General features: G+C 45.6%; 1 protein-coding gene and 1 pseudogene across 8 annotated transcripts in view; one reads left to right on the top strand and one right to left on the bottom strand.

Moving 5' to 3' along the window:
* Positions 1-24,091, top strand: part of Cac (calcium voltage-gated channel subunit cacophony) — a 906,370-nt gene that overhangs the window by 384,039 nt on the left and 498,240 nt on the right. The window lies entirely within an intron of this gene.
* LOC144169945 (uncharacterized) lies at positions 6,599-7,497 on the bottom strand (annotated as a pseudogene).

Raw genomic sequence — 24,091 nt, 5'->3', positions numbered from 1 at the left:
TCATCTATCGAGGAGTAAACAACGGTATGACAGCTCCTCGGTGCATTTGAAACGCTGGACGCCTTTCTCACGGAAAGGTCACCCGTATATATCAAATTTCCCGCCTCTTGCAACACAAAGTTAGCAAGATGAAGTTTTCACCTACTCGAGGGATAGAGAAAATGTAAAAAAAAACGTCGCCCTACAACACAGGCATCTAATTCCCGGCAAAAAAAAAACTAAAAGCATGTCATGGTTGATTATTTAATTTCATTTATTATACCTTTAAGGGCCCGGAGGCATTATATAAGGGGGGGGGGGTGCGATAACAGGGTTTGCAGGAGTACTATTGAACAAACCAGGCAAAAAACAAGAAGGTGAACATGAAAGCCGGAAAATGCAAGACAAAGGATACCTAAATAAAAATTACACAAAAATATGTACAAAAGTAACAGTGAAGTCAAGTGAGCAGAATTCTAAAATACAAAAAGCAGTTGAAGCATCAGTAAGACGATCAAGCCATAACAGTAGAATTACGTCGTTAATACATCATGTGAACGTCTTTTCAAGCTTATCTCTGAATTGTTTGTTATCGGTTCACGTGGCGATGTCGGCGGGTAAAGCGTTCCATAGAATTCTAGCGTTAGGAAAAAAGGACGAGGCAAATGCTGACGTTCCGACGGTTATCGGGGCTAATGGGCAAGTGTGATTTAAGCGGAGTGATATTCTGTGAGGCGGCCATAGTAACGTGTGTCTTGATTGTGGCCGAGAAAAGTAATTATGGAGGAGGCATAGACGAGCAATGACGCGGCGTGATTCAAGGGTCGGGAGGGAGAGAGATAGTTTAAGGCCAATAAAGCTGACATGATCTCAATATTGCGAGGTGATAAAGCATGCAGCGCGGTTTTGAATGGGTTCAATTTGTACAGTTAGGTTTGTGATATGCATGTGATGGATGCCAGATGGCTGCTGCATATTCCAGTTTCGGCCTTACGATTGTTAGATAGGCTAGTCTTTTATTTCCTGAGAAGCAAGTTTACAGTTACGGCGAAGATGTCCGAGAGTACGCGAGACTTCCTAGCAAATGGTGTCGCTATGCGTTGTCCAAGAAAGCGTGACGTTATGTGCACCCCGAGGTATTTGTATGGTAGGACTGAGCTGATCGGTATATTTTTGACGTGATAGGTGTATTGAGATATGGCCTGTTTCCGAGAAAATGAGAGTGATTTGCATTTTGTTAGGTTTAATGGCATGTGCCATTTTATGCACCATAATGTAATGCTGTCTAAGTTTCATTGCAGGTTAGAATGATCATCGGCGGCGTAAATGGTTTGGAACAATACGCAGTCATGTGCAAAGAGTCTTAGGTTTGTTGTAATGTTATTTATTTATTTATGTATACTAAGAAGAGCAGAGGCGATAGGCTTGCACCCTGTGGGACACCGGACGATACGCTGGTTAGGCATGACTTGTGCTCATTATCCGAGGTGAATTGCGTGCGTCCTCTTAGGAAGTGTTCGATCCATGATATCAGGTTAGAAGAGATGTTTAGTGATGATAGCTTAGCTAGTAGGTGTTTGGGGATGACACAATCGAATACTTTAGAAAAATCCAAGAAAATTGCGTCAACTTGATGGTTATTGTACGTTTCCTGTAGTATTATTATGTATGAATTCGGCAAGCTGGGTCAGACGTGAGAACCGTTTACGAAAGCCATGTTGGAGCGGATATAAAAATTGACTCTAGGTAGGTTATTAATCTAGAGGTGATTATGTAAGCAGTTTGGAAGGTATACTGGTTAGGGAAATTGTCTGGTATTTTGTTATTAGTGAATGAATTACCATTATTGTTATTAAAGAATGAATTACCATCAACTGCTGTTGTTGTTTTCGGATCAAGAAAATGGCTGGCGCTGTAAATAGTAAGTAAATAAAAAACACACGTGTGATCCTGTGGGATTTGACCCCGGGTCCGCACAGTTTCAGCCCAGTGCTCTAAAAAACGGTGCCAGAGTAGGACAAAGTTGTCGGTCTTGGTGTTCCTTTCTTCGTCGCACATACTTTGGGGGATTGACCAGGAACAGCGAACTGTGAGGGATACTGTGCCCGCCTCACACATTTCAGATAACTGTGAATTGGAAACTTAAAAAGTTGTAGAATAGTGCATGCCGCTTGACGCATGAACATGATGGCACGTGAGTAGAACAGCTGCAATCCACACGCGCATAACCCTGATTCCAGGGAAGGTGTGGCGTGTGTTAGTCTGCTAGCCGGAGTAATTCGCGCCGTGAGACGGAGAAACGAAAGCGAAGAAAGAGACGCATACATGGAGTAGCAGAAAAGAAGCCGGTTGAAGCAATTCGCCCCAAAACACAAACTAAAGCGAAGAAAGAGTTGCAAATACGATGTAGCAGTAAAGAAGTTGTTAATAAGTATTACCAGACTTTCGGTTTCAAAGCACGTACGTAGACTCGGAGGGGCCATGCAGACAAAATACAAGTTTGTTTTATTTGAAAGATTTCGTGTTTTATATTGCCCCCAGCGCTTGTCCAGAAGCAAGCGATGCTTTATTCACTGCAAAATTAATCAATTTAAGTTAAAATTTCGATTCTCCGCCAAATCGTGTGTTTTAATGACGTCTACAATGACATAACAAGAATGGGTCTTCAGGCTAAACTTGGAGTAAAGCGGAGATTTGTTTGCCGTTAGTCAACCTAGATGGCACCACCATAGCGCAGCGGCCCGTTTTCTGCCTTTGCTTTCTTTTTGACCGTATTTATACCTGGCTTGTTCTTGTTCACGGAGGAAATAATCGTTTCGGGAAACATGGTGCTCGCTCGGCAAATATGGTGCCGTAAGACGCCGTCGCTTACGCCGATCGGCCAGTGTCGTCTGAGACAACCCCAAAGAGCCGCAGTGCTGTGCAACTAAAATAAGCATAGTGCGCGCAGTACCAACGGCTGTACGCATCGGTACTTCTATGTTTACTTTTGCTTTCGTAACTTCCACTGTTTATACCACCATTATTACTGCTACAAAAAGAATGTGCACTAAATTTAAGCGCAAATAGCTCGTTCGACAAGCTTATAAGCTCTGCCTAATTTGCATTTGCTTTTGCCGGCCACAGCAATCGCAGAGCTGGTGTGTATGACATCATAGGTTATGTTGCGGAAAGTGAGCTAGTGGGTCGCATGGCCATTCCTTTTTTTACTTATGATATAGCTTATTTAAGTGGTGTTTACGTTAAGAATAGTATCAGTATGATTCTAACGAGGCAATCTTTCGAATGAACCAAACTTCTGTTCTGTCTGCATGGCCCCTTTAAGTGCCCCGAGGAATTTTTTCTGTCGGTACTAATATTTGCATATAATTTCCAAAAATAAAATTGCCAATTAAATCCGTTCCTTCAAATAAACTGGATTCGCAACGCCGGTTCAAAGGCACAGGAAAGTGAGGAAACAACTTGGCTGTCATCGGTAGAGCCCGTGGCAATATTACAAATATACTACATCACGTCACATCACATCACTTTATTACCTTAAAGACTCCCTAGAGGGGGTATTGCATAAAGGGTGGGAAACAGATACAACAAATTCAATACATATGCAGGGTGGATATAAGTACTAACAGGGGTAACCACTGCAGAAAGGAAAAGAATACATATGCAGGATCGGTAAAAATATTAACAGGTGTAACACCTTGCCGAAAGAAAAACAGAAAAAAATGACAAATCGAGAACCAGGGATACAAAAAGGAACACTCTTGCGTATTCAAATTGAAAAGAAGCGAGTGACATTTTGTGTGAATGTTGAGTGGTACATAATTGTGGCAAGATCAGCAGAGAGGCCATTCCAGTCGGTGGCTGCGCGAAAAAAAGAAGGAAGCGGCAAATGTCGTGGTACGGGCACGTGGCCGGGCGACATGACAAGAATGAGTGGTGCGGTGAGATATGCGGGCAGGAGGCAAGATATAAGCGGGTGACCGAGTGGACTGTGATAGAAATTGTGGAACAAAATGAGGCTCGCAACTCGGCGACCAATGTTAAGGTTTAAAAGTCAGATTCTTGTTTAATAGATGAAACACTCACGTTCTACGAATATGAGGAATGAATGAATCTAGCTGCTCGATTCTGGACTGATTGTAGTGCGTCGGTTAACTATGCTTGATATGGGCTCCAGATAAGCGACGCGTATTCAAGTTGGGTGCGAATTAAAGATTTGTAGGCTAGCAGTTTTTCATGAAAGGGTTCATGACATAGGCGTCGTTTTAAGAAACCAAGCGATCTGTTAGCTGATGATATGATGTTGGTAATATGTGCGCGCCGTGATAAATCGTTGCTCAAAGTGACTCCCAAGTACTTATGAGTGATGACATTTTCCAATGCAACGTTACCGATTTGATAAGAATAGGTGAGGGGGCTGCGGCAACGGTGAAAAGAGAGGGACTTGCATTTATTAGGGTTTAGTGTCATGAGCCAACGATTGCACCAGTTAAGCACATGGTTAATATAATCTTGCAATGCAACTTGAGCTGATGTATTAGTAATGGTACGGTATATTACACAATCGTCTGCAAACATACGAATATTGCTGGATACATGGAAATGTAGATCGTTGATGTATATTAGGATTAATAAGGAGCCGAGAACAGATCCTTGCGGGACGCCTGATGTTACTGCCAGAGGGTAAGAGTTATGTCCATTAACAGTAACAAATTGGGAACGATTAGTCAAACATTCTCGATTCCAAGTTAAAATTTTAGGGTCTAAGTTTAATTTCGAAAGTTTTAACATCAGGCGGTTGTGGGGTACTTTGTCGAATGCTTTTGCAAAGTCAAGAAAGATTGTGTCAGTCTGTATATTATTGTCCAGGTTGATGTGAAGGTCATGAATGAAAATGGCAAGTTGGGTTTCACACGAAAAATTGTTTCTAAATCTGTGCTGTGCGGGATGAAAGAAGTTATTTGAGTCCAAGAAGTGCACGATTTCGGTGTAAATGACGTGTTTCATGAGCTTACAAGGCACGCTTGTTAAGGAAATGGGGCGATAATTGAGCGGACATGATCTATCACCTGATTTAAAGACTGGAATGACCTTTCCTATTTTCCAGTTGATTGGTAGGTTACCTGTGGATAATGGCTGACAGAACAAAAGTGATAAATATATGGCAGATAGGTGTTTGGTATTTTTAAGAAATTTTGAGTTGCTATCGTCTGATCCCGCTGAAGAACAGAGTTTTAGTTTGTGGATTAACGATATTATTCCGGCAGCGATGAAATCAATACTTGGGCATTAGAGAGACGACTCTCGACGAAAAAATCGGAAGGGGACTGTTAGTTTCTTTTATGAACACGGAAGCGAATGCTGCGTTGAATAATTCTGTGCATTAAGAATCGCTAACTTCCCGCTAAAAGGTTTATTCAAAATAATACCTTGCATTTTCTTAGGGTTAATCACCTCCCAAAACTTCGTCGGGTTATTCACTAAAATTTTCGGAAGATCAGTATGAAAAAATGTTATTTTTGCGGTTCGAATGGCGTTATATTAAAAGGTTCCGGCTTCTTTATACCTCCCCCATGCGCTGGCGGTTGCTGCGAGTTTAGCTGCAGGAAAAAGTCATTTTTTTCTGATTTTCAAGCCGCTTTAAAAGTTTGGAAAACCATGGTTTTTGGCGATTAGAACGAAAGGTAGCACTGTTCATAAATTTGTTTGTTAGCTCCTTAATTTTATCTTCGAAAATTAACCAGTTATCGTTCACTGATCGTTCACTCAAGGTTGTTTCAAAATGAGGTAGGAATGCTTCGAGTTCAGTGACTATTGCATTGTAATCCCCCTTGTCGTATAGACGTATAGTTTTACTGCATGATTTGAGTTGTTCCGGGACGAATTCAAAAACAGCATAAATAACTTTGTGGTCGCTTATCTCAGGAAAGTGTGTAATGTGGGATAAGCTTTAAGGTTTAGTTGTCAGTATCAGGTAGAGAATATTAGAAGTTTCACCAGAAATACGTGTAGGTTCTCTTATTAGCTGTGTCAAGTTAAAATTTAGGCAGACGTTAATGAATTCTTTTGTTCTGGAGTGGCCTGTTATTAACTGATTGGCGTCATTCCAATCGATGTCGGGAAAATTCAAGTCTCCAAAAAGTAGGATATGCGCGGTAGAATATTTAGTAGATAGCTGGTTGAGTATATCGTTTACATCTTGTGCGAAATCTGGGTTATTGTCCGGTGGCCGATAGCACACTCCTAGCAGAACTGCTTCCGGTACAGCGCGGCAGACTAATCACAGAATTTCAAGCTTACAGTGGATATTTATCAGTGAACAGGATAACTGCTCATGGACAGCAATGAGTACGCCCCCGCCACGTGTTTGTTTCCTGTCTTTCCGGAAAACCGCAAAATCTGGCAAATCGGCTAGAACCTCACTCTCTGTAACGTCATCCGTCAACTACGTTTTTGTCAGAACCAATATGTTGCTGACCGATGTCGATACAAGATTTGATACTGCGTCGTGTTTTGAAAAGGAGCTACGTATATTAATGAAGATAACGGAGAAGGAAAGGCTAGTTTGGGATGTTGTAACATTAAGACGTTCTGTTTTTGTTGGACGACGGGGCGATAGCTATGAAATTTCGTTTACAATTTGGGATGTTTCGTTGAAAACGTATCTTTTTTTACCAATTAACAAAGCCTTTTACCGCTGAGAGAAGGGTTCAGATTTGGTATGGGCAAATGCGACAAGGTGTTTTCGGGCTTTGCGAACGGATTCGGAAAAATCTTCCCCAATACCGTCGTTTGTAGCTTTCAGTTTACGTCCATTCGAGAGAATTTCCTCTTTGGTTTTAAAGAAAGCGAATTTGGCTATTATAGGCCGCTGATGATCATGCCGGTGCCGACCAAGGCGGTGAGCACGTTCGATTAGTTTAGGGTCGAAGAGTTAAGTTTAGGTGGTCTCGACAGTGGTTAAAAATTATTTCTTCGGAATCTGCAAATTTTTCGGACGGGTTTGGGTAAGGGAGGCCGTAAAAGATGAGGTTATTTCTTCTGGAACGATTTTGAGCATCGTCAACCCCCGCCTCCATGTCGCAGATTTGACGGGCCATTTCTGCGGTGTTACCATTAATTGTTTCGATATCCTTTTTAACAGTTACAAGACCTTGGTAGTGAACTTCAAGATCCGTAATGCGTTTAGTTAGATAGGCCATGGCTTTGTTTGTGTTTAGTAGTTCAGCTTTAAGTCCCTGCACTTCCGCGAGCAGTGTAGACTGACCTGCAGATAACGTTTGCAATTCAAAAAGAATAAGGTTAGCGGGGAGAGGGTCTTTAGGCGGGGAGTCGTCAGGGAGAGAGTTAGGGCCGGGGCTGGACTCCACGTCCCCCGACAGAAGCAAGAGAGCACGAGCGACATTCACACATCGAATGGCAAGGGCACAACAGCAAATGTGGGCTCGGTAGCTGTACCAAAAAATAATCGCTATTTTTTTTTTTTTTGAGGAGGTCATGTGGTACACAAACCTGCATTGCGAAGACAGACGGGTTAGTGGACCGTGCGATGGCACAGCCAGAACCCACAAAGCTTGACGGGTGGTTGCTGACAATTTATAGCTGTTGTCACTGAACTGGTCGATGACGGCGGTGATACGATGATGACGTCGGTGATCCTGTGATCTGCCGGCGGCGCAGCAGGACAGCCGGAAGCGTTTGCACCACGCAGGAGGACGGTGTCATTCCCGGTGCTGAGTCACTCACGGTACGCTGGAACATCCGATGAGGTAGCCAGCAGAGAAGGAACCAGCAACTGAAGGATGATAGGGGCGAGCGCCTGCATTGCGAAGACGAACGGGTTAGTGGACCGTGCGATGGCACAGCCACAGAGCCCACAAAGATTGACGGGTGGTTGCTGACAATTTATAGCTGTTGTCGGTACCATGCGGTACCAGCAGTTTTTAGAGGCGACGCTGAGATGAGCATGTCTTGCCGGCGGCCCTGTCCTGCGTCCGTCGTCGTCGGCGTCAGCGTCCGCACAGCTGCGTCTCTCCTCCGCTGACCCCCTCTCCTCTCTTCGATAGCGAACACTCTCGCCCAACATATGCGGGCGCGTTGCGCAGCGCACTCTCACTCCGCCGGTGGGCGGCGCTGCGCGCGGCGCAAGCGCGCTGTGCGCATGTGCAGCGCCCTCTCTCTCCGCAGTCTCTTCTCCTTCGGGCGCGCTGCGCATATAAGCGGAGTGCCGCGCTCCGGCCGGTCTCTCAGTCGACGGTCATCCGCGCTACGCTTGCTCTCTCTCTCTCTCTCTGTCTCGCATTACCCGACGATTGCTCACGCAATTCGAGTAATCGACCCAACGGAAACGCACAATGGAACCCCCTTCAGCGTCGCATCACACCAGGGTTCCCGCGAGGGGAGGTGGGCGTAATTTTTTTTAACAACCAAGAAATTCCAAAGCATTGAGACTGATATCACTATATCATGCCCGTGGCAACATTACAAATATACTCCATGCGGTACCTGCAGTTTAACAACCAAGAAACTCCAAAGCATTAAGACTGATTTCACTATATCAGGCATTTTTTTCCGCGGTACGAGTTGCGATGTCACAAATCGTTAATGACGAAATGGGATTGGCGGTGCCTGTTAAGCGTTTTTCTTAAAGGAACAGTCAATCAGAACAATGTACATATCAAACAAATGCATCCGGCAGATTCTGTTGAACATTTGTATCTAAAATCACAACTTAAGCTTAGAAACCACGAACAGAACAGCAGTCTCACTTCTTTTTGAGGCAGGCTCTGTTTCCGTTTCAATTTCGATCAAATGCTTCGCATTTGTGAGCAAGTGTAGTCGGAACCTTTTATGTCGGCGAATACAACCGTTTATTCTCACTGTCAGCGTAGTACATGCGCATATGCGTCAAACAGCAGCAACAGTGGAAGATTAGCGGTAGCGGCAATGTGAGCAAGCTGGCTGTCGGTTTTATATACTCTCCATACATCCTACACGTTCTCCTTAGGGCCCCATTAAAACAGCTTACTTCTCATAGGTGGCCGCACCTCAGTATCATCGGCGTGTGGACATTGGTTGGTCTCTCCGTGTGTAACGTTCTGTTTCACGTCGCGATAAAACTCTAGGGAAATGGCAGGCAGAAGGGCCGGCTTTGGTGATTTATTTATAAACAATTGAACACTGTTTGTCTCCGAATGAAAGCTGAATAGATCTGCGAAAGGAATCTCCAGCGGAAAAAAAGGTATGCGAGCCCTTTTAGCCCAGTAGGCAACAACATTGCATATCATTAATTAAAGAAAACGGCGGTAGCATGCTGATATAATGAGAGGTGGAATCTACTACAGCAGAAGTAATTAGTAAATAATGATATGAAGTAGGCAGGGCCCACGCAACAGCTATGCGCATGCATTCGCCGCATAAAATGGGACACGTTTGCTTCAGTCATAGAGGGTTTATCGCTCCTGAACAGCCACCGCCACTCCACAAGCATTGTGACGCTCTCCTTTAGTTCTTCCGGTTTCGTCTCGATGGCCCGCCAAGTTTTTTCCCCCAGAAATGAGATTAGGAACATACATCCTCGCGCAGTGCTGACGAAAGCTTTTTCCCAAGAGGAATAAATTGACGCTGATTCGGCAGTTCCTGCGAAGAAGAAAAAGAGGGACACAAATTTGAGATTGTGAGTGCTTTCACGTGTTTTTATGCTTCGAAGTGGTACAATGCGTTAAAAAGGTTACTTTGTCTCAGTCTGCGAACAACCGCACCCGTGTGCAGCCAGCGTTCGTTTTCTCTTGCTTTACTAGATTTGGAACGCCGATTTCTTTAAAACTCCGGTTGTGGCGCAACGCAACATTGGGCATAATAGGGATGAGATGCTACTTCAGCATAATAAGAACGTATTGTCAAAATATCGCGGTAACTATATTCGTCGAAGCGCTGAGTAAAGATGGAATAGGTCACACGACGAAAGCGTGCCAAGGTATCGCCATATATATCTGCCGCGAGGTTCGCCGACAAATTGCGCCGTCGGAGATCGATTTCTTACCAAACTTCCATGGGCACAAAAAAATAATAAAAACTTTGGGAGGGCCTGATTTCAGACGGCGATTCTTTTGTTCTGAGAAAGGGAGTCAAGAATTCTGATTTGTCAACGCGGGTGCTAATGGTTCTACCTTCCTTTTGCTGTGTTTTGCATCTTTCAGAGGGGCGATCCTGTTTCCGCAGGTTTCGCAGGGCTGAGTGCATGATCAAACGGGATTTTCAATCTTGCGGAATGGGAATGAGAAATGGCTGCTGCTCCCTTGCCTCTAGCGTCCATTCTACCCGCAGTGAGGAAATAATTTTGTGTTTTCATACACGCGTATACGCGCTTTATATGCAACGAATGAGCCTATTTTAATGTTTGGTCTTTCCGTGAAAATGGCCTAGGCATGATCATATCTTTGAGCAGACGGTTTCCCTCAAGACGAGTGCATCATTTATAGCTTTCCGTTGTTTAATAACCACTGGTATTAGATTGTAACAAAGAAAAACACGAAAAGAGACCCCCTCTCCCCCTTCAAATTTGGAGCTAAAGGAGCGTGATGGAATGGGGGTAAATGGTATCCGAACAAATGGTTTTCGAGAACGAGACAGCAATGCGAGGCATTGGAATAGCGTACTCAAGCTGACTTCGCAAACGCTGTCGGTTAGCGCGACCGTGGCTACTATCCATTTCCACACCAACAACGGGCGTCAATTCAGAGGATGTATTAATTATTCGTCTTAGTCATTTTTTATTTACGTGTAGCGCTTATTCAGTCCTAAACCTTAAATTAAGAAATGAGGTACATGATTTTGCAGGTGTGTGTTTTGAATCAGCTCTTCCAGAAAGACCGAATGGCTATTTGGTCTATTATACTGATTTGACTTATTCATAACTTTACTGATCTCTAACTAGTTAGATCAGTAAATTAATGCTGAGGTGGTCAATGGTTATTTTGAAGCGCAAACATTTCACTTATGGCACTGAGGGAACGGGGCTGCACTCACGAGAAAGTGTTGAATGTCACGTTATTGCCGTTAAGTCTCCCTTTTTCGTATGTGAAGCACCTCCTTGTGTGAAAATAATCGTTTTTAACTCAAGAAAAACACCTGGAGAATTACAAAGTACCTCCAGTACATGAATAGAAATATTTCTGAGTGTGGATAAACAAGGGGAAGTACTGCCTAATGACTCACGCGGAACAATGTAACATCGAAGGGAAACGGAGCATCAGAATAATGAAAGGAATTTCTTTGTGGAGACAATTACGAAGTGCGGGAACTTCACAAAGTGGAATGGTGAGCGGACTAACGTTTGCGCACCCGGTACTGTGCCTAAAAGGAACATAATGGCAGTTTGGTTCATTAGGAAGACTGCCAACTTAGTACGCGTATCACTCTTCGTCACTTTCAACTAAAACTCGAAACAGCTGGGCCAGACAAACGGAAAAACATTGAAATGGCGGGGCGTCTTACCAGCCACTTCATCGTACGGACCTTATGACGTCACTGAGACCAGTTTGTGTAATTGGCGGCCGCCGACAAAAGTTACCGCCAATTCCTGATTTGGTACCGCTTGTTTCGTTTGGTTGCGCCGCTGGACTGTTAGCATGCAGTCAACACACGGACTACTGTGTTTATTGTACTTTCACAATTGCGTCACCGCTGAAGTTGCGAGGTGGAAAATTGGAAAGTATTTCAATTATTGTAAATTTATTTTTTTTATAACAACGCCCTCAGGAGCCGGAATGGAGTTGAGCGAGTTATTAAATGTTATTTCTTTCAAACGAAACGAGAGTGCACGTCGTGCTCATGGTACCTTTCAAGTTAGACACCCTTTCGGGCCTGGAAATGAACCAAACACTGGGAGGCTGTTAGGTTTTATGCAGTCATGGGCAAAACAAGGCACGAATCAGTACGGGTTTATGGACTGGGCGTTCTTTGAAGGCGTAGAAGCACTTAGTTAAACTGATGAAGGCGAAAAGCAAAAACGCCCGTGTGTACGAGATTTCGGTGCACGTTAAAGATCCCCAGGTGGTCAAAATTAATCTGAAGCCCTTCACTACGGCGCGCCTCATCGCCTGCGTTGCGTCGGCGCTTTAAACCTTACAATCAATCAACCAATCAATCAATCACAGAGTTAAACATGTTTTACAGCGAAGCTGTCGATGACTAGGATCCAGCATGTCGTCTCCTGCAGCAGACCGAGCGTAGACCAATTCTTTGCAGCGTATAGGAAAAATCATTAAAAAAGTTAAAAGAAGATCCTAGGGCCTACGTATTTTGGTATAAAACGACTGATACTTCACTTGAAAACAATGTCTTTCCAGCAATGCAGTTGCGTACAGATGTGAATCGGACATTAAAAAAATCGGTGTAAGCGTGGTCTTTGTAAGCTGGCTTTTTCACGTTGTGTGATGCCCAGTGAAGCACGGCCATCCACAGAAGGAGTATGGTTGCAGCCTCCTTTCCTACTCCTTACCACCGCTGCCGCCTCTTTCCGGGGTCGTGTATACTCCTCGCGGCGTCGGTCGTTACCACTGTACCACAGTTTTGATGGCCCACAAAAACAGGAGAACAAGAGATATAGCTAAAGCCTTTTTATATGAAAAAGAATTCAGAAGATTGTATTAGTTGCACGTCGTTACTGGACTGCGAAGTGGCCTATCGGGACAAATGCTGAGGCTGTGATTGTTCTGTGCACGCGTGATGTATACGACATGATTGTTATGGTCACTCCCGCACCTGTATACTTTTTCACTGTGTAATAACCATTGCAGTTGATAGTCAGTGCCCGTGTTGTTGTCCTCTTCTCTTCTGTCCTGGCTTTGCGAGCTGTTTCACCGCAATGTGTATACGCGACCAACACTAAATGATGAAATACAGGGAGGATGACGAAAAAGCACAAAAATCAGATGATGATCATCAATCAATCAGTGTTTATTAGTGTGGTCAGGAACAGCTGGAGGGCCTTCGTGCTGGCGCACGAGAAAAAAACAAGAAGAAAAGAAACAGGCGACGCAAGATGTTCACAGTTCAGACAAAAAAGAAAATAGGATTGGTTACACTGAACGACAAGTACACCCTTTGGCATACACGCACGCACGCACGCACGCACGCACCCCCCCCCCCACACACACGCACGCACATATACAGAAATTGCGGTGCCTATAGCAATAGGACAATGCACGCGAACGGTTATTGACGCATGCACACATACTGGCAAGGTAAATATGCAGATGGAATAATGAAAGCCGTACAAAAACAGAATGATATAAGATGGCTTCCACTTGAGATAAACAGCATAAAATAAGTGTATACATGGAAAGATACGTGACAATAAAAAAGCAATAAGAAAGAATGAAAAAGGTTTGTGCTGCTCGCGCTTCACGCCAAAATGACAGCATAAAAGTCAGTTGTACATCATGAATGCAAGAATGAAAAGGCGTAACGTTATGGCGATGCAAGCTCGCGGACATTCTTGCAAAAGAGATTCGGGGAATTATTAAATATATCTGAGTATCCAGGGTACCAGTTGCACAAACACTGCATTCGGAACAGAGGGCACAAGCGACGCAGACATTTAGGATTATGAAAACCATCGTGTTTCTGTGTCAATTCCTGCGGCCCATAGAGTGCAACATGTTGTAGCAGCACTACGCAAAACACTGCGCCGTGAATAATTTTGAATAGGTAAAGGAGATCCGCCTTATTCCGCCTAGAGATTAATCGTGGTAGCATCGATGCAGAAGATAATCCAGAGTTATTATTACCGGCGAAGCTATGGTTAAAGATAGAAATAAACTTATTTTGAACCCTTTCAGTGCGCATACAGTTGGTTTTACACGTGCTATTCCAAACAACGCAAGCATGCTCAAGCTGCGGGCGACAAATAGTAGTGTAGAGCTTGACAAGACAATTTGGTTCTTTGAACTCCTTCGATATCCGGCACACAACACCAAGGGATCGTAGAGCCCTACGAGTAATTAACCGAATATGCGACGAGAACCTCAGCTTGCTGTCAAAATTGGCACCGAGGTTCTTAACCTCTGCCACACGAGGTAAAACGTCACTATTAATGATATAGGCGAACAAGATATTGTCGGTTTTTCTAGTGTGTGACATTGCCTTAGTTTTAGATGTATTAATAAGTTTGTTGCAAGCGCACCAGTCCGAAACTGACGAGATTGCTTGTTGGAGAGGAGAACAGCTTGCACGGTTCGAAACAAATTTAAATATTGTCACGTCGTCAGCATATAAGAGAACATTACAATCCTTACACACTGGCGAAACATCATTTATAAAGATTGAAAAGATAAGTGGTCCGAGAACAGAGCCTTGAGGGACACCACTGGCGGCCTCATAGCAAAGCAAAGACAGCCCATTCACGCTTACAAAACATGACCTTTCACATAAATAATTGCATAATAGGCAGGTGAGGGATGGGTACGTGTATATCGCGTTGAGACAGTTTGTTAAATAACAGATCATGGCAGATTTCACCAGAAGCCTTACTTAAATCAAAGTAAACGACATCAAGTTGGCCTCTCCCCTTCACAGCTGCTGAGGCATGCAGCATGAAATTGACAAGATTGGAGGTGGTCGATCGCCCAGTTAAAAAGCCATGCTGCTCAGGTATTAATACGTGTTTTATACTTAACGGGAGTAGCATATACAATACTGTCTCGAAGGGCTTGGAAGCAGCGCATAGAATAGAGATTGGCGCGTAGATCGTGGGGTCCGCTTTTGACCCTGACTTAAAAACAGGAACAACTCGCGCAGTCATCCAGTGGATAGGGAAATCGGCCTGTTTTGAGCGAAGTTTGAAATATACACGTCAACACTGGTACAAGGAGATCTCCAAAAACCTTAAAGGAGCCATGAAGACAAAATACAAGTTTGTGTTATTCGAAAGAATTCGTGTTTTATAGTGCCCCAGCGCTTGGCTGCATGCAAACGATGTTTTATTCACTGAGAAATTATTCAATTTATGTCAATTTTTTTTATTTTCCGCCGAAATCGTGCGTTTTCGGGGTCTGCAATGACATCACAGGAACCGATCGCTCTGCAGCCGATTGGAAAGCCTTGTTTACCGTTAGTGAAACTAGACGGCGCCACCATACCGTGGCAAGCCGTTTTCTGCCTCTGGTTTGTCTTTGACCCTATTTGAACCTGGCTTGTTTTGGTTCAGGGAGAAAATAATCGTTTCATGAAACAGAGTGCTCGCTCGATAAATGGGGTCACGTGAGACAGCGTTGCTTGCGTCAATCGGCCAGTGCTGTCTGAGACAACCCCAATACCCCGCAGTCCAGTGCAGCTAGTACAAGCATAGTGCGCGAAGTACCAACAGCAGTACGCATCGGTACTTCGATGTTTACGTGTGCTTTCGTAATTTCCACTGTTTGTCCATCATTCTTACGGCTTTAAAAAGAATGTTCCCTAAATTTAAGCGCAAATAGCTAGTTCGGCAAGCTTATAAGCTCTGCCTAATTTGCGTTTGCTTTTGCTGCCCTCCGCGAATCGGAAAGCTGGCTGGTATGACATCATAGGTCCTGTTGCGGAAAATGAGCTAGTGGGTCGCATGGCCATTCCATTTTTTCTTAATTATGTAGCTTATTTGAGTGAAGTTTACGTTAAAAGTGGAGTCAGTATGATTCTAACGAGGCAATCTTTTGAATGAACCAAACTTGTGTGTTCTCTTCATGGCTTCTTTAAGTACTGCTGAGGGAATGCCGTCAGGGCCTCACGAAAGTGACGCCTTCATTCGCTTTAGAGCTTTCGAGACAAGACTTTCTGAGATTACCATTTCTGAGCATTTATAAAGTGCCAGAGGTAATTTAGGGAGGCCAGCTACACTTTTATTGCCGTATGCGGAACGGAATTGTTCTGAAAAGGCATTAGAAACGTCAGATATGCTCTCTCTCTTCTCATCGAGGAGGTTAATATTTCATAAAGACTTTTTAGGTGTTTGTGTACGGACGTGGTCCCAGAAAACTTTAGCATCCCGTGTTGCGCTAGCTTTAACTGCTGTAATGTAATTAGACCGATCACGTTTAAGCAGTGAGACCTGAGTTGACGAAACTCACCCTTCCACCTTTTATGCCCCGTATTCTCAGCCTGTGTGTAAGCTCGATCTTTCCTTCAAAGGGCCCTTTTTAGTTCAGCCGAAAAAGAATATGGAAAATTGCTTTTCTTTTCTGTTACTTTAGGCATGTATCTGCCGAAGCCGTCGCGCAGGACTTCAGTGAAAAAATCAGTCTTCTAGTCAGCGTCATCAAGGTTGGCTATGAGCGACCAGTCAGAGTCACTAAGAAAATGAAATAAACCAATGCAGTCCCCACGAGAAAAGTTGTAACCATTGCTTAGGGGTGTTCGAGCAGGAGAACTGTGATGGAGAGATACGTTACACACAGAAATGAGTAGAAGAGGATTAAACTTATCAGGCTTTACCAGGTCAGTGACGCTTTGTGAAACATCAGCGGCTTCTAAGTTAGTGAGACACAATTCTAAAACGCTCCCACTCGAATTCCTAATGAAGTTACACCGCTGTAATGAGGTATACAGGAAAGAAAATCGAGTATGGTGCCACGCTTCTGAAGTATGGGATGGTACGACTGATTAATCATCTGAGTGCCCCATTAAACGCCGGGGACGTTGAAGTCCCCAGTGGTCAAGAATTTGTGATTGCTCTGAGATGTTACAATAGTTTCAATGGAATTTAGGATTTGTTTAAAGTTAGAAAGATGAATCTCGGGTGATATGTAATACGTACATAGCAAGAGGCGTTCACCCCGGGAACATAGCACCTCTAACCAGATTCACTCAGCATTTTCTTCAAAGTCGATGCGGTGCTTACACTTTATCGAATCATGAAGAGCAATAAGCACACCACGGCTGCTTTGTTTCCCGTGCGAAGGATCGCGGTCACGCCGGAAAACTTGATAATTTGCAGGGAAAAGGGAAGACGAACTAATGCCAGGGCACAGCCAAGTCTCTGTCAGAATTATACCAGGAAAAGGTTGAGACAACGTTAGGAAAAAACTCAGTTGATCTAGTTCGAAGCCCACGGACATTTTTGTAAAAAAAATTTAAAGCCGTAGTTACTTGCCATCTGGATGCTTCTCTGCATAGATCATTTTAGCATGCATCTCTCCACGGAAAGATTTGTACAAACAGTGCCTAGGCCAGAGAACAGGGTCGCTCAGCCGCTCGAAACCAGCGTCATCGCCGGCAAGGTAAAAGGAGGCACAAGAGTCGTGTCGAGTTTTCAGCTGTTTGCTCAGAAGCCGCACAACTCCTACAGCAGACAGCTGCGCAGAAAGTTGGGCCGAGGTGGTCGTCAGGATCAACTTAGTGACAAACGCTGCTTTTTGGGCTTGGGAGGGCCGACTACCACCACTCCAGTTTCGAAGCACATTTTTGCAAGGGGGGAGACATCGCACAAGTCTGAGATGTCGACGACACCAGCTTCGGGCTTGTGGAGGCAACAAGGGGGGACGGGAACACGGCAGGTGAAGAGCTCAGCGTCAGCGGGGGAGGGGTTTTTGTTTCCGCGACCGCCACGGCTGGTAGCGGTGAGAACTCAGCTAGCCGGTAGGGAGGCGTTCTTTACTCTTCAATTCGCCGGCCATTTCGTGGGCCGTGTGGGTGCAACGGAGACCGTATTAACCCAATTAACTAATGCTTTAGCATCAAAATAAACAAGTCGACATATCTTATACCTTCGCTAACTCCGTTTTGTAGCCCAAAGTCTTCATCGCAGCACAGCTATGCTTGCTGTGGAGCACACCTTGTAGCCAGAAGTCGGGGTTTTTTTGTTTTCTTGGGCGTGTGTCCATGTGTTTGTGCGTGCGTGCGTGTGAGTGTGTGTGTGGAGGGGTGCCCATGTGTCATTGGCATATTTTTGTTGTTATTGTTTCTGTAGTAAAAAAAAACATGCATACTTCATCCCAAGGAGAATATGATCTCCGCAATGGCAGGTTGTTATGATAATTTTAAGACACAGTACGGACACCTAGGAACTCTTTATAATGTACTCATTGCGAACGCATTAGTGTCCATACGCAGAACACGGCCTTTCACTATCATCATCATGTGGTATTATTTTCTTTTTGCCTATTCCTACTTCTCTCGGCTACTATAACTCGACACACATGCGCGCTCGCAATGCCAAGCAAAGAAGACGTTTAGTGGCGGCGTATTTTGCTTTTCGCGTAATTGCTGCGTCTACAATTTGCATGCCTGAATCACTCATGTAAATTTCAGTACATTAACACGCTTTTCTAATACGCAGGCCACAACGAATTCACTATACTCGTGTACAAGTTAATAATGGCAATAGCTCATGTAGTGTATCACTCCGCCGAAGCGACAGGCCCGGATGTCAACGTGCGCGCGCGTTTTGAACAGAGATTCTACCACTGAACCACAGAGAGTGCGTATAATGCGGAAAATCGTCTTCTTTTTTAGATACACTTTTATTTGCTGTCGCTGGAGAAATTGATCAGCAGATTAAGTGCGATCAATCACGGAAACGACTCGTGTCACGTTCAAAATACTCGCAGTAAGGCACTTTTTCGCGCCACGCGGAATAACAGCCGGCTGCGGTGGTGAGGCGCAGAGGCCACTTCCGTTGTCGTTTTTAAGTTGTCCCCGAGTATAGGTCCATATTTAGTCAGCTAAACTCATTGAGCTTAGGTGGTATTGATGATGCGTGCTCGTCTTTCATTTTCGTGCCCCTGCAAGTTCCACTCCCATCCAGACACAAACGTACCCACTTTACTTTGCAACTCAAATATTTAACTTAGTTTACAACAGCTTTCCTGAAAAACTTGGCGTCGATTCTTTGACTTGTTCTTTTTGTATTTGAGCCATCATCCAATTTTTGTGTCGTTTGTGTGCCAGGGACGCTGGATTTTCAGCGTGCTTCTCATGAATAAGTCGAAATCAGGCTTACATTCTTTTCCACTACTTTCCCTCTACGCAAGGCCTGTATTTTTTCAGCGCTTCCCATTACTTGCTATATCATTCCCCATTACATGTGATATTGTCCCCCCTTCTTTGTGCAAAAGTTTCGCTCTGTTCGAGGGAGGAAAGCGGTCACCGCCTTCTGCACTCAATTGCGGCTCGCGCAAATGCGCGCCATCTCCGCGGTTGCCCGCGCAACTGCAGAGCTGCAGGCGAGTGGCGCCATCTGCACGACGTATGCTAAAATCAATGCTCTGCATTAGCCAATCATCTGACTTTTTTATCATGTTTCTGACTGTTCTTCGCCTTCTTCTCCACTCTCTTTCGTTCGCTCCATGGAGGAAAGAATACTTTTCTTTCCTCCATGGTTCGCGCTCACCGATGCCGCGACGCAGCAATCCTGGTGTCGCCACCCCGAGAGTGGGGCTTTAAGTTATCCTGCAGCGTTTTTCAGTGTGTGCTCCAGGGGGCAGCCCAGTTGCAACCACGAGCGACCGCTCCTACTCCGCCGCTCTCCAGTTGTTCTCCGCTCGCGCCCTTTCACTCTGGCGCCAACGGTGCGGCTACCGCCACCTACGAAGCGCCAACGGAAGCAGACGCCCGCTGAAACTCATGGAGACGGGAAAATGCGAAGCGCTTTTCTTGCGGTTCCCGGTTGTTTTTCTGTCGCAGTTGATTTTTTGCGCACTCGGTTTCTAGGATCTCAGCTAAGCAACCAGCAGGAAAGTAGGCTCTTACGCTGAGCCTTTGGGCAGCATGAGCAAGGCCGGATTTGTAGGGGCAGTATGGTGGGTTGGGGTTGGGCCACGATGCCGGCCCGCGTCCAGGTAGCGTGACTGGAGAGCTACTTGCAGACGACAGTTGCTTTTACTCGGACAACGAGAAACTAGAGGCCAAATTAAAACGATTTGGTCCAGGGCGAGTAGAGGAGCGAAATGGCGTTACAGCAGGCTGGGGCGGCGACAGCATGGTAACTCAAACCAGCCGTTTAACGCTGTCGAGTTCTGCCAGAAAATACAGGTGGTATTCGGTGAAAAGTTTAGCTGTCAATTTCTTCGCTTGGCAACACTGGAAGCGGCCACAGACATGGCCGATGCGCCATGGACATGGCGCAGCTAGCGCGGCTTTGGCCACTGCGCCCGCACGCCGGAGAAAAAAAAATACCGTGCTTCGTCTGCTACGTTTCAACCCGATTCTCAACGGTGGCGTCAACAGAGATGTTCTTAATCGCACTCACATTGGAGTCGACGCATTACTTTGCGTTCGGCGAGGTAGAGTTTGTAACGTGCAACAAAGTCATGTGCTTAGCACGGACAAGTACCGCCATCTTGCGGAGCCCGCCGTAGCGAGTGACGGCGCACTCACACGGTTGCCTGAATGCGTGCCTCGCCAGTGAATACAAGCAATACTGGCGCACCGACGATATCACCGCTGGTAGCGTTAGGAGCCCTTAATACGTTTAAGCTCAGTCATAAAATTTTCTGCACCTCAAAGGAAAGATCTTGAATGCCAGTGAAGGAGAAACATGCAAAGCCCACACAAAGGAATGCACAAAGCTCTGCCCAAGACCCACAGGGTTTTGGGCAGAGGTCGGCGACCTCACTCACGAGTCCACTCACTCAGACTCATTTGGGCTGAAACTCACGCGTGAGTTTAACTTTGAGTGCGCATGAGGCTAGTGTGGTATCGGGAGTTTGAGCCCGAGTGAGTTTGATTCCAAGTGATCACGAGTGAGTTTGAGCCCGACTCAGTTTGAGTACGCCTGATCCCGAGTGAGTTCTGAGCCCATTTTGAGTTCTGATCCCGTGTGATTTATGATCCCGTGTGAGTTCTGAGACCATTTTAAGTTCTGAGCCCGGGTGAGTTCTGAGTCCCAATTGAGCTCTGAGCCCGAATTAAGTTCTGAGGCGGTCTTCAATTCTAAGCCGGAGTGAGTCCTGAGCCTGAGGAAGTTTGGCACTCGCTGTGAGTTTGAGTTTGGGGGAGCATAGATGAGTTGCTCAGCACAGTGGCGTAGCCAGGGGGGGGAGGGGGGGGGGGGGCTGACCGGGCTTCAGCCCCCCCCCCCCGAAATTTTTCCGACCGTCGCCGTGCTGCCTGTATGCCTGGTACGTCGCCTGTGAACAAAGCTGCATATCCATGGAAAGTGCCACTAATAGAAGCATTCACGATTCAATGTCGGCCCTACGCAAGGGTGTTTACACAAAACCACGGCCGTACTCGACTCTTTTTCCGCGCTGCGGAAAGGGAGTCGCGTCCGGCCGTGACAAAACGAAGCGCCTGAAGGGTGCGAACCGCTGAGGGATGATTGCGGAGGGGGGCAGCCCCGAAAGCCACGGCGCCTTCGGGTAAGCTCAGCGCATGGGACGCCAAAGGCATGCGTTGTGTCCCTTTGTGCGAGACTTGTGGCAACACAGATAATAATTGGCCGGCTGAGTCGTTCTCAGCAGAAGAGATTGACTCGACCGGGGAAGCAAGGAGTGGTCCGCACTAACTCGCGGCGGAAAAAAAGAGGGACCGCCGGCCATTGATGGTTGAAGACTGGTACGATGCAGGCCCGAAAGGGAACAGACGATCTTTGTATGTTAAGAAGAACAACGTGCAAGCGGCGGTGGCTGACCATGGCCGCTCCATCTCCAGAAAGGGGGAGATCAAGTGGCCGTGGGCACACATTCAAGACTCGTGCAAGGTAACTGAAGATTGCGATGGGGCTACGTAATGGATGAAACATGCAGTTTAGCTGGATGAATGTCGTGCGCGGGCAGAGGGCCTTTGCGAATGAGACACACAGCAAGGTATGCCCCTCTTCCTCGCGTCAGCCCTTCATTCTTCCTTTTTCACGTCTCTGTCGAGCCCGGGAGAGTTTTGTTGGAGTGGGCTCAGATTGCGCGCACTGAGTGTCCACTTCCGACGGCGATGTTGCGGCAATCAATTTCACCCCTGCGATTAGGCAGCTTTGTTCGGCGGTATTCTTCCCTCACCTAGGAAACTGGAGAACAGGGGGTCGCAAAAAAGGCGCGCTGCGGCTCCCCGAGCCAGTCCCAGACTTTACCCTAAATGTGAATGCACGATGGTCACCAGCCCTGCCACAGGCAGACGGCGTCGCGACAGTATCAACGATCAGATGGCCATATTCTACCTCGATCACAACCAAAGCCCCTCCATTGCGTCCACGGCCGCTTTTTCCCTGGACGGCGGCTGCCCAGAGCAGTGTATATGTAGGGGCCTGAAACACAACGCAATATGCCGCGATGATAGAAGCGCTACTGATTTTAAGAAGCTCATGTTTCAAGTTCCAACACGCAAAAGAGGCCGCGAATTGTAAGTCATTTTCTTCCAGTGATTAATCCTTGCATGATCACTGATGTCTTTTGGCGATGGAGGTTGCATTGCACGTTAAGTTGTGCAGTGCAGATCAGTTATGCATTCTTTGATATTTAAATAATCATTTCCTTATATTTACACGATGCCACAGGACATTGTGTCTGAGAGCTAAAAATGTGTATCTCGTTTTATTTCGAATGCAGTATTTGCGTTTGAATTGTTCGTTGAAAGCGCCCACGGTGGAGCGGATAGGTGATTTTTAATGAGGGAAAACGTAAATTCAACTCCTGTAAACGCCTAAATATTTTGTTATGCACGAAGTTGGAGAGGGTTACTCAGAGTGTATCGGAACAGTGTTAGTATCAGTACATGAAGAGTTAAAATATATTTGTACTGGCTGCAGTTTTAGTAGTTTGCTTTTACTGGGACGAAACTCCATGTGAGGTAGCCGCTGTCGCATTGTGTGTACGTTACCTGGACTTTTGTTACCGCGTTTCATACATCTACGCGTGCATCCACTGCTACACCCAATTTTAAACCCATAGCAGCGTGCACAGCGCAAGTGAAGGACCTTCGTACTGGTAGCGAAGAAACAAACGTGCCTTTCTGGTAGAATTTTCATTAACTCTTCCTGGCCTTCTTTGAAGTTCTGTGGACGCAGGAGTATCGTTCTTTCAAGGCTCAATCGGTCATGCAAGGCAACAGAATTTCTTAATTAAATAAACGGGCTACAGACCGCAGGCCCTCTCAAGAACACCAGCATACCTCCGCCCTCCTCCTCCCCTCTTCCCCCCCCCTCGCCCCCCACATACGTGTGCGCGCTGTTGTCTTTCTTCCTGAATCCACAACTGCTACGTATACATTCTAAAATGTTGCATGAAGGACATTTTGAGCAATCGTCAGCATTTCTTAAGTAACCACAATGACCGAGGAATTATCACGGTAAACAACTTTGCACTTTTTAGCCAATCTATCCTGCCGTAGCCTAAAACCATGCTTCAGTTTCAACATCACGGTCGCTTTCAACCAAGGAAATAGTTTAACTGTGTCATTACTGTCCGCTTCATGCTAAGCATGGTAGACTTTGGTCTTTCTGTATGCGGGGCCATGCCACTACGCATGTTTTCTTGGTGCACTCCGGGAAACAAAATGCTGACTTGTTTCGGGCATCGCACCATGCGCGAAGGTCATGCTGGCTCTGCACAGCTGCCCCATCCTTCGTTTTCTGGTGGACCAAGAAGATTCCCAACATAATTTCCATTTCCCGCGTCTCTAACGAAAACTACAAAACTCCTGTGCGCCCTATACAACCCAGAGCCGCCCATGCTCATGTACTGATACTTTTTTATCGTTTAGCTTTAAAAACGGCAGTGTGTACTCGGCTGAAAAATGGCAGCGCACGCGTCAGCTAAAAAAGTATGTCCTTTCATTAAAGTTTGAAACCAAAATGGTAGGACCGCATTATAACTCTTTCCTCAGATCTCACGACAAAATTCAAAACGCAGGAATATTGTGCTCAGCTTGCACAGAACATGCCTAACCGCAAGAGTATGGTCAGACGTCGTCGTGTTTGCGTTATTGTTTTTTCTTGCTAAATATAAAGTTCAATGCAGCATCGAATGGTGAACTTTGCAGTGACTTGCTCTATCTCATCTGGTAGTGGTAACTAAATGGGGTGGCTGCTCCAGAAAAGTTACTGGATAGTACACGCCTTCAGGCAGGCTATAGGGCATTTATGCACGAAGCATTGAAAATTTGACAGGTAATAATGCAACTATTTGAGAACACCAAGCTCATTACA

The sequence above is a fragment of the Haemaphysalis longicornis genome, unplaced genomic scaffold, assembly GCF_048455015.1.
Source record: "Haemaphysalis longicornis isolate Haplotype H1 unplaced genomic scaffold, Haemaphysalis longicornis Haplotype H1 scaffold_1, whole genome shotgun sequence".
Taxonomy (NCBI): Eukaryota; Metazoa; Arthropoda; class Arachnida; order Ixodida; family Ixodidae; genus Haemaphysalis; species Haemaphysalis longicornis.
This window is presented reverse-complemented; position numbering and strand designations above follow the sequence as displayed.